The following is an 11336-nucleotide window of genomic DNA, read 5'->3' as shown; positions in this document are numbered from 1 at the left end:
CAGAGTTGGGGTTTCCAGATACATCGCATCGAAACTCAGCTCTACCTTTCCGACTGGGTTGGGCGGCAGCATGAACAACGTTTGGCTGTTGTTCAGGGTTAGGGGTAGAAGTCGGAGCATAGGTCCTCATAACTGGTACAACTGAAGCCCCTGCTGGTTGGCTGACGGCGCCTGCACAGGGCTGAGGAATAACATTGAGGGGGGTGTGACCCTCCGTGCGCAGTGTCTCTCGGTGTATGAACTCGGCTCATGTGGGTGAAAAATGCAGGCTGTACTGATTGCGTACCGGAGGGGGCGTATGTCAGTTGAGTGGCATCCTCAGTCAGCGGTGAAGGGTCGAATCAGTATAGAGGACGCATTCAGGATAATTGGACACGACTAGATTAGGGGATAAAAATTGGGGGGAAAAAGTGGGAAAAAATAGATAATTAAAAAAAAAAAAAAATCGACTCTGGATCGCTATGTGTGAACTTTTCAAAGACTCGATCAGAGTGGTTCGTTGATCGCTCAAGGAAAATATCTAGCATACTAAATATCTGGACCTGTCGGCAACTCAAAATCTGTTTTGTGATCAGTTTGCGACTGGCAGTGAGTGCGGTGTCGAACTAACTTGCTTTTTCATTGCACAAACAACTTAGTTTGCTCGCTTCTTATTGATGTCCATTTTTGGAAGGAAAAAATCTGCCTCACACATGGTATCATTATACCCTTTATTAGCTTGTGTAGTGTGTGACCCCTATCGCCAATCAACCGAGTAGTGTGAAAACTATTACAGGATAAAGATTACAAACGATCAAGTTATGTAGTGTGAACTGTACAGCGATCTGACCACTTTAAAACAGAGATGTTCACAAGTCACAAAATACAAGTCCGAGTCGAGTCACGAGTCTTTAGGCTAGAGTCCGAGTCGAGTCTTGAGTCTTTAGGCTAGAGTCCGAGTCGAGTCACGTGTCTTTTAGGCTAGAGTCCGAGTCGAGTCACGAGTCTTTAGGCTAGAGTCCGAGGTCAGAAGTCAATGTAATCTACACAAAACATATATTGGAAATGTACCGTAGAAATAAACAAATATGTAAGTTCAGATAAAAAACAACAACAGATTAGCAACTGTATTTAGCCAATTTACTTAGTGCCTTTACTTTCCTAGGTACCAGTTAAAAGCTTAAACTGACGTTTTGTTTTCATTGCAAATTACAGCAAAAAATCCTTAATACTGCTTACCTCACCTTGTTCACAAAGGTTTAAATTTATAACCGTGTTTTGTCCCATTAGGAATATAAACCGTTATTTTGTAAATGTGCTTATAAATAAAAACCTCCAAACTTTTCCCGGTTGTGAAGGAAAACACGAACTCATTAGAAAGCCAATCAAGCGTTTCATTAACAATCATCTGTGTGATGCTGCAAACTAAATACATGCAAATAACAGCATTTCTTACTAAAAATTTAAATCAGAAGGTCTGATTGGTTCAGAAAGCGGTTATTACAATCATTAGCGCCAATTCTGTAGGAGCGTTCCATTCACATTATCTGTTATTTTGAAGTGCACTACGTAGGGTATTCCACCATTTTAAGTAGGGAGTGACGGTTCATCATTATGCCGGAAGCTGGCTGGAACATTTTGCCATTGCATGCGTTGCAGGTTAAGATGGCTGGAGCGTTATTAGAGAGCAGAAAATGACACGATCAGAATGATGTCGGATCATATATATACAGTATATATATATATATATATATACAGTGTATCACAGAAGTGAGTACACCCCTCACATTTCTGCAGATATTTAAGTATATCTTTTCATGGGACAACACTGACAAAATGACACTTTGACACAATGAAAAGTAGTCTGTGTGCAGCTTATATAACAGTGTAAATTTATTCTTCCCTCAAAATAACTCAATATACAGCCATTAATGTCTAAACCACCGGCAACAAAAGTGAGTACACCCCTAAGAGACTACACCCCTAAATGTTCGAATTGAGCACTGCTTGTCATTTTCCCTCCAAAATGTCATGTGATTTGTTAGTGTTACTAGGTCTCAGGTGTGCATAGGGAGCAGGTGTGTTCAATTTAGTAGTTCAGCTCTCACACTCTCTCATACTGGTCACTGAAAGTTCCAACATGGCACCTCATGGCAAAGAACTCTCTGAGGATCTTAAAAGACGAATTGTTGCGCTACATGAAGATGGCCAAGGCTACAAGAAGATTGCCAACACCCTGAAACTGAGCTGCAGCACAGTGGCCAAGATCATCCAGCGTTTTAAAAGAGCAGGGTCCACTCAGAACAGACCTCGCGTTGGTCGTCCAAAGAAGCTGAGTGCACGTGCTCAGCGTCACATCCAACTGCTGTCTTTGAAAGATAGGCGCAGGAGTGCTGTCAGCATTGCTGCAGAGATTGAAAAGGTGGGGGGTCAGCCTGTCAGTGCTCAGACCATACGCCGCACACTACATCAAATTGGTCTGCATGGCTGTCACCCCAGAAGGAAGCCTCTTCTGAAGTCTCTACACAAGAAAGCCCTCAAACAGTTTGCTGAAGACATGTCAACAAAGGACATGGATTACTGGAACCATGTCCTATGGTCTGATGATTAATTTGTTTGGTTCAGATGGTCTCAAGCATGTGTGGCGGCAATCAGGTGAGGAGTACAAAGATAAGTGTGTCATGCCTACAGTCAAGCATGGTGGTGGGAATGCCATGGTCTGGGGCTGCATGAGTGCAGCAGGTGTTGGGGAGTTACATTTCATTGAGGGACACATGAACTCCAATATGTACTGTGAAATACTGAAGCAGAGCATGATCCCCTCCCTCCGGAAACTGGGTCGCAGGGCAGTGTTCCAGCATGATAATGACCCCAAACACACCTCTAAGACGACCACTGCTTTATTGAAGAGGCTGAGGGTAAAGGTGATGGACTGGCCAAGCATGTCTCCAGACCTAAACCCAATAGAACATCTTTGGGGCATCCTCAAGCGGAAGGTGGAGGAGCGCAAAGTCTCGAATATCCGCCAGCTCCGTGATGTCGTCATGGAGGAGTGGAAAAGCATTCCAGTGGCAACCTGTGAAGCTCTGGTAAACTCCATGCCCAGGAGAGTTAAGGCAGTTCTGGGAAATAATGGTGGCCACACAAAATATTGACACTTCAGGAACTTTCACTAAGGGGTGTACTCACTTTTGTTGCCGGTGGTTTAGACATTAATGGCTGTATATTGAGTTATTTTGAGGGAAGAATAAATTTACACTGTTATATAAGCTGCACACAGACTACTTTTCATTGTGTCAAAGTGTCATTTTGTCAGTGTTGTCCCATGAAAAGATATACTTAAATATCTGCAGAAATGTGAGGGGTGTACTCACTTTTGTGATACACTGTATATATATATATATATATATATATATATATATATATATATATATATATATATATATATATAATTTACACACATAACTAATATTGCTGACTTTTGTTGTACACGAGTCATTTATTGCGAGTCACGAGTCGAGTCCGAGTCATTTGAAACAAGTCCGAGTCGAGTCTTACGTGCGACTCCATCTCTGCTTTAAAAGTCATGTAGTGTGAACTTGACATAATAAAACAAAGTACGTAGGTGCTGTTAACTTATGAGATCATTCTTCACAGAAGTAGGTTCAGACATAACAGAAGGCAACTGGAGAATAAACACAAGAGCACATACACCAGTTTCAGCTTAACCTTTTGCAGACTGTGATATTTATTTTGGACAAGACATTCCAGTTAAAAATAGATCTTACCTGACATTTCTTCCAACCACAGTGATCCGTGACAACATGTTAGTGTTTTCTCTAAAAGTGCTGACATGGAGCGTGGGTAAAACCCTCAGATAGGTCTGCAGACCAGTGGGCTGGAGAATGTTTTAGAAATCATGTTGGCTAGAATTTTTTTATTCTCTCTCTCTCTCAACCCCAAATCAAAAAAAATTGGGACAGTATTGAAAATGCAAATAAAATAAAAATGCAGTGTTCCTTACATTTACTTTGACTTTTATTTGATTACAGACAGTTTGAACTCAAGATATTTCATGTTTGGTCTGCTCAACTTCATTTCATTTGTTAATATACCTCCATTCCTGCATTTCAGGCCTGCAACACATTCCAAAGAAAGTTGGGACTGGGGCAATTTAGGGCTTGTAATGAGGTGAAAAAACTAAATAATGATGTGATTCCAAACAGGTGATGTCAACAGGTGATTGTAATCATGGTTTGGTACAAAATCAGCATCCAGGAAAGGCTGAGTCTTTGATGAGCAAAGATGATCAGAGGATCTCCAGTTTTTCAACAAATGTGTGAGAAAATGATTGAAATGTTTAAAAACAATGAACCTCAAAGAAAGATTGGAACGGATTTGCATATTTCTCCCTCTACAGTGCATAATATCATTAAACCATTCAAGGAATCAGGAGGAATTTCAGTGTGTAAAGACCAAGGGCGCAAGATTAAGCTGAGTGCCTGTGATCTTTGATCCCTCAGACGGCACTGCATCAAGAACCGCCACTCAACAACAGCTGATATGACCACATGGGTGAGGGATTACTTTGGAAAACCTTTGTCAAGCACTACAATACAGAGTTACATGCACAATTGCCACTTAAACTTTACTGTGCAAAAAAGAAGCCTTATGTTAACCATGTCCAGAAGTGGCGTCGACTTCTCTGGGCTCGGAGGCATCTAGGATGGACCATCACACAGTGGAAATGTGTATTGTGGTCAGATGAATCAGCATTCCAGGTCTTTTTTGGAAAAAAATTGATGCCGTGTGCTCAGGACCAAAGATGAAAAGGACCATCCAGACTGTTATCAGCAACAAGTCCAAAAGCCAGGGTCTGTCATGGTATGGGGCTGTCCAAGGTAAATACTATATAGGAAATTTCCGAAGAAATATTGTAAAAGAATACATGTAGCAGTGCTCGAATGTTAAAATAAGTACAGATGTGGCTTACTGCAGGTGAGGTTTGTGTGCACCCTGGAAAGTATCACCCCACAAAGTATCAATCCAAGTTCATCCTGTTTCTGACACCAATGTGGCATCAGTGAGAGAACATAAGGAAACATAATGCTCTTTTACTGTAGGAGGAAGCTAACAATACTAGTCAACAAGTGAAGGGAGAGACCAGAGAAAACAAAGCCATCACCATTACTGAAAGGAAAGCAAGCTAGAGTACAAGTATCACTCCCACATTATCTTACATAATTACATCTAAGGGCAATCCAGAGCATTCACATTCTGCATGTGTGCTTGTTTTTACCTGGGTAAAACCTACGCAGCTATGGAAAGAACAGGGCAAGGACAGAAACTGGAGGCGAGGTTCAAAATCATGTTGATTTGTAGCACTGACTCTACCAGCTGTGCCTCAGTGGTCATCATAATGGTCCATTAAAATATTCTACAAGTTGTGATTGGTGGTATTTAAGGGTGATCTGGTTTTAAATAATGTATGATCAGAAAATGATTTAATCTAATCTAAATTTAAATGTGCATTAGAGTAGTCGTACACGCACACACACACTTAAACTGAGATGGGAACTGTAGCTTTACTGTGCTTACATTAGTATTTGTATTTAGTAATTTCATTTAAAAATGCATTAATTCATTTATTTATTTATTCATTCATCCATTCATTAATTATTAACTTTATCATTGCGGTGAGGGTCCAGAGGGCACAAGTCCATATCAGGGAAATTCTGCATAACTGGTCCACCTATTTGAATGTATTTGGGATGAAGGACCAGTGGTTCTCAAACTGTGATACAAATACCACTGGTGGTGCTTAAAACACCCTCAGAAGGTATTGTACTCCAAATGGCCTTGTAAAAAATACAATAAAATAATAATAATAATAATACTACAATATATGTACATACACCGATGAGGCATAACATTAAAACCACCTCCTTGTTTCTACACTCACTGTCCATTTGATCAGCTCCACTTACCATATAGAAGCACTTTGTAGTTCTACAATTACTGACTGCAGTCCATCTGTTTCTCTACATACTTTTTTAGCCTGCTTTCAACCCTGTTTTTCAATGGTCAGGACCACCACAGAGTAGGTATTATTGAGGTGGTGGATCATTCTCAGCACTGCAGTGACCATGACATGGTGGTGGTGTGTTAGTGTGTGTTGTGCTGGTATGATCTATCTATCTATCTATCTATCTATCTATCTATCTATCTATCTATCTATCTATCTATCTATCTATCTATCTATCTATCTATCTATCTATCTACATGTCTGTCTATCATCTATCCGTCTGTCTACATGTCTATCTGTCTGTCTGTTTATAATCTATCTATCTATTTATCTATCTATCTATCTATCTATCTACAGTGTATCACAAAAGTGAGTACACCCCTCACATTTCTGCAAATATTTTATTATATCTTTTCATGGGACAACACTATAGACATGAAACTTGGATATAACTTAGAGTAGTCAGTGTACAGCTTGTATAGCAGTGTAGATTTACTGTCTTCTGAAAATAACTCAACACACAGCCATTAATGTCTAAATAGCTGGCAACATAAGTGAGTACACCCCACAGTGAACATGTCCAAATTGTGCCCAAATGTGTCGTTGTCCCTCCCTGGTGTCATGTGTCAAGGTCCCAGGTGTAAATGGGGAGCAGGGCTGTTAAATTTGGTGTTTTGGGTATACTGGCCACTGGATATTCAACATGGCACCTCATGGCAAAGAACTCTCTGAGGATGTGAGAAATAGAATTGTTGCTCTCCACAAAGATGGCCTGGGCTATAAGAAGATTGCTAACACCCTGAAACTGAGCTACAGCATGGTGGCCAAGGTCATACAGCGGTTTTCCAGGACAGGTTCCACTCGGAACAGGCTTCGCCAGGGTCGACCAAAGAAGTTGAGTCCACGTGTTCGGCGTCATATCCAGAGGTTGGCTTTAAAAAATAGACACATGAGTGCTGCCAGCATTGCTGCAGAGGTTGAAGACGTGGGAGGTCAGCCTGTCAGTGCTCAGACCATAAGCCGCACACTGCATCAACTCGGTCTGCATGGTCGTCATCCCAGAAGGAAGCTGACGCACAAGAAAGCCCGCAAACAGTTTGCTGAAAACAAGCAGTCCAAGAACATGGATTACGGGAATGCCCTGTGGTCTGACGAGACCAAGATAAACTTGTTTGGCTCAGATGGTGTCCAGCATGTGTGGCGGCGCCCTGGTGAGAAGTACCAAGACAACTGTATCTTGCCTACAGTCAAGCATGGTGGTGGTAGCATCATGGTCTTGGGCTGCATGAGTGTTGCTGGCACTGGGGAGCTGCAGTTCATTGAGGGAAACATGAATTCCAACATGTACTGTGACATTCTGAAACAGAGCATGATCCCCTCCCTTCGAAAACTGGGCCTCATGGCAGTTTTCCAACAGGATAACGACCCCAAACACAACCTCCAAGATGACAACTGCCTTGCTGAGGAAGCTGAAGGTAAAGGTGATGGACTAAACCCAATTGAGCACCTGTGGCGCATCCTCAAGTGGAAGGTGGAGGAGTTCAAGGTGTCTAACATCCACCAGCTCCATGATGTCATCATGGAGGAGTGGAAGAGGATTCCAGTAGCAACCTGTGCAGCTCTGGTGAATTCCATGCCCAGGAGGGTTAAGGCAGTGCTGGATAATAATGGTGGTCACACAAAATATTGACACTTTGGGCACAATTTGGACATGTTCACTGTGGGGTGTACTCACTTATGTTGCCAGCCATTTAGACATTAATGGCTGTGTGTTGAGTTATTTTCAGAAGACAGTAAATCTACACTGCTATACAAGTTGTACACTGACTACTCTAAGTTATATCCAAGTTTTATTTCTATAGTGTTGTCCCATGAAAAGATATAATAAAATATTTGCAGAAATGTGAGGGGTGTACTCACTTTTGTGATACACTGTATCTATCTATCTATCTATCTATCTATCTATCTATCTATCTATCTACATGTCTGTCTATCATCTATCCGTCTGTCTACATGTCTATCTGTCTGTCTGTTTATAATCTATCTATCTATCTATCTATCTATCTATCTATCTATCTATCTATCTATCTATCTATCTATCTATCTATCTATCTATCTCTATCTATCTATCTATCTACATGTCTGTCTATCTATATATCTACATGTCTGTCTGTCTATCTATCTATCTATCTACATGTCTGTCTGTATATCTACATGTCTGTCTGTCTATCTATCTATCTATCTACATGTCTGTCTATCTACATGTCTGTCTGTCTGCCTATCTATCTATCTCTCTCTATCTGTCTATCTATCTCTCTATCTATCTGTCTATCTATCTATCATCTATCAATTTTCGAATTTTAATTAACACTGACTCAGAAGTAAAAAAAAAAAAAAAAAATGAAATGATGAGTGCTCCTTAACGCTTACTTGGTATAAATCATACTCACTGCAAACCAGACCAGAATAAAACACTGTTAAAACAGACAACAAATGAATGTTTGGCTTAATGTATTGTGTGTTTACTCAAGTTTTTACTTGTGTGATATCATGTTTTGTTAAAATTTTCTTAAGTTATCCATTGTGAAAATATATGCAGAAACAGATGCACTCAGAAAGGTGGCAATTACTTTTTCACAAGGGTGTTGAACATGTTTGTCCCCTAAATAAATAAAAATATACTTATTATAAATGTGTTTTCTTTGTGAGATATTATGTTCTGCTAAAATATTCTACAACCCCAAATCAGAGAAAGTTGGGACAGTTTGGAAAATGCTAATAAAATAAAAACACAGTGTTCCTTACATTTACTTTGACTTTTATTTGATTGCAGACAGTTTGAATCCAGGATATTTCATGCTTTGTCTGCTCAACTTCATTTCATTTGTTAAACATCCATTCCTGCATTTCAGGCCAAAAACACATTCCAATAAAAGTTGGGACGGGGACAATTTAGAGCTAGTAATGAGGTGAAAAAACTAAATAATGATGTGATTCCAAACGATTCCAAAGGTGATGTCAACAGGTGATTGTAATCATGGTTTGGTACAAAAGCAGCATCCAGGAAAGGCTGAGATCAGAGGATCTCCAGTTTGTCAACAAATGCATGAGAAAATTATTCAAATATTTAAAAACAATGTACCTCAAAGAAATATTGGAAGGGATTTGCATATTTATTCCTATACAGTGCATAATATCATTAAACGATTCAAGGTTTTGGGAGGAATTTCAGTGCATAAAGGCCAAGGGCGCAAGATTAAGCTGAGCGCCCGTGATCTTTGATCCCTCAGACGGCACTGCATCAAGAACCACCACTCAACAATAGCTGATATAACCACATGGGCAAGGAATTACTTTGGCAAACCTTTGTTAAGCACTACAATACAGAGTTACATGCACAAATGCCACTTAAAACTTAACTGTGCAAAATAAAGTCTTATGTTAACCATGTCCAGAAGCGGTGTTGACTTCTCTGGGCTCTGAGGCATCTAGGATGGACCAGCACATAGTGGAAACGTGTACTGTGGTCAGTTGAATCAGCATTGCAGGTCTTTTTTGGACCAAAGACAAAAAGGATCAGTGACAAGTCCAAAAGCCAGGGTCTGTCATGGTATGGGGCTGTGTCAGTGCCCTCCACAAAGAAAAGTACATTGAGATCTTAGAGCAACATATGCTGCCTTCAAGACGTCATCTTTTCCAGAGATGTCCATGCATTTTTCAACAAGAAAATGCAAAACCACATGCTGCACACATTACAAAGGCATGCAGAAGAAGAGGGTACGGGTACTGGACTGGCCTGCCTGCAGTCCTGACCTGTCCCCAATAGAGAATGTGTGGAGAATTTTGAAATGAAAAATGTGACAACAATGACCCCGTACAGTTACACATCTTAAGACGTGTTTGCAGGAAGATTGAGACAAAATAAAAGCTGAAACACTAAATCACCTGGTATCCTCGGTGCCAAAACGTCTTTTAAGTGTGGTGAAAGAGAATGGCATACAACATAAGGAATGCATGTTTATTAACAAATGAAATTAAGTAGAGCAGATAAAACATGAAATATCTTGGGTTCAAACTGTCTGCAATGAAATAAAAGTCATAGTAAATGTAAGAAACACTGCGTTTTTATTTTATTTGCATTTTCCATACTGTCCCAACTTTTTCTGATTTAGGGTTGTACTTTTTGCAGCTTTCCATCACACTTTTTGTGGATCTTTTTCCTAAAGCCACATATTTCATGTGTATTTTAGAATAAAAAACTTTCTTTTGTACTTTGTCCTATTTTATTTATGTAGTGTCCTAAGCCCCTGACCTTCTTCCTATCCATTTTTCCCATCTCTACACCGTCAGCCGATAAAGATCCACCATGATGTCTGGAAGTCACGTCTGTTACCCCTGTCTGCCCCACCTGACCTTCACAGTGACAGATGAGCCCAGCACTAATCACAGTGTCACATCATGATCCTCCCAATTCCTCCCTCCTTCATCCTTTCGTCTCTGCATTTTCACCTGCATAGTCATTGATGAAGCTTCATGTAAAGGCCATGCAGGATTAAGGTATCAGTGTGTGTATGCGTCCTCTCCAGGACAGGCAAGCACAAGCCAGTAATCCCTGTCTGGGGAGGAGGGGTGGAGAGGTCCGGCTAAGTGGGGAGGTACGAGCGGCAGGTGAAGCTTCATCAGTCTCCCTCGGAACACCTTCACTTCACTTCCCCCCCATTCCCCTGGAGATCAGGAGCGCTGACAAGTAATGGCGGGTGTAATTGCCTTGTCCTGTCTGCTCCAATGCGTAGACTGACATTAGCCAAATGGAATAGAGATGTGCAAGGGGAAGAAATTCATCTGTTGGCATTTTGAAGTGTGAAGGATTAAACAAAAGATATTGGAATGAATTTTTGATTGGACGCATCTGTCGCCCTTGTGACTGAGAAAGAAGAAGGTGAGGGAATTTTAGATCGACTGCTATGAACATAAGTATTCATCATCTGTAAAATAAACACAGTTTTCATTGTGTGCACATCTTGTGAATGATCATTCCTGCATTTCAGACCTGCAACACATTTCAAAAAAAGTTGGGACGATAAAGCATTTACCACTTTGTAATGCTGCCATTCCTTTTCACCACACTTAAAAGATGTTTCGGCACCGATGATACCAAGTGATTTAGTGTTTCAGGTTTTATTTTGTCCCATTCTTCCTGCAAACACGTCTTAAGATGTGCAACAGTACAGGGTCGTCGTTGTCGCATTTTGTTGCAATGCATGGACGTCCCTGGAAAAGATGACGTCTTGAAGGCAGCATATGTTGCTCTAAGATCTCAGTGTACTTTTCT

This window comes from Trichomycterus rosablanca, chromosome 19 (genome assembly GCF_030014385.1).
Source record: "Trichomycterus rosablanca isolate fTriRos1 chromosome 19, fTriRos1.hap1, whole genome shotgun sequence".
Taxonomy (NCBI): domain Eukaryota; kingdom Metazoa; phylum Chordata; class Actinopteri; order Siluriformes; family Trichomycteridae; genus Trichomycterus; species Trichomycterus rosablanca.
The sequence above is the reverse complement of the archived record's forward strand: the minus strand, read 5'-3'. Positions refer to the sequence as shown.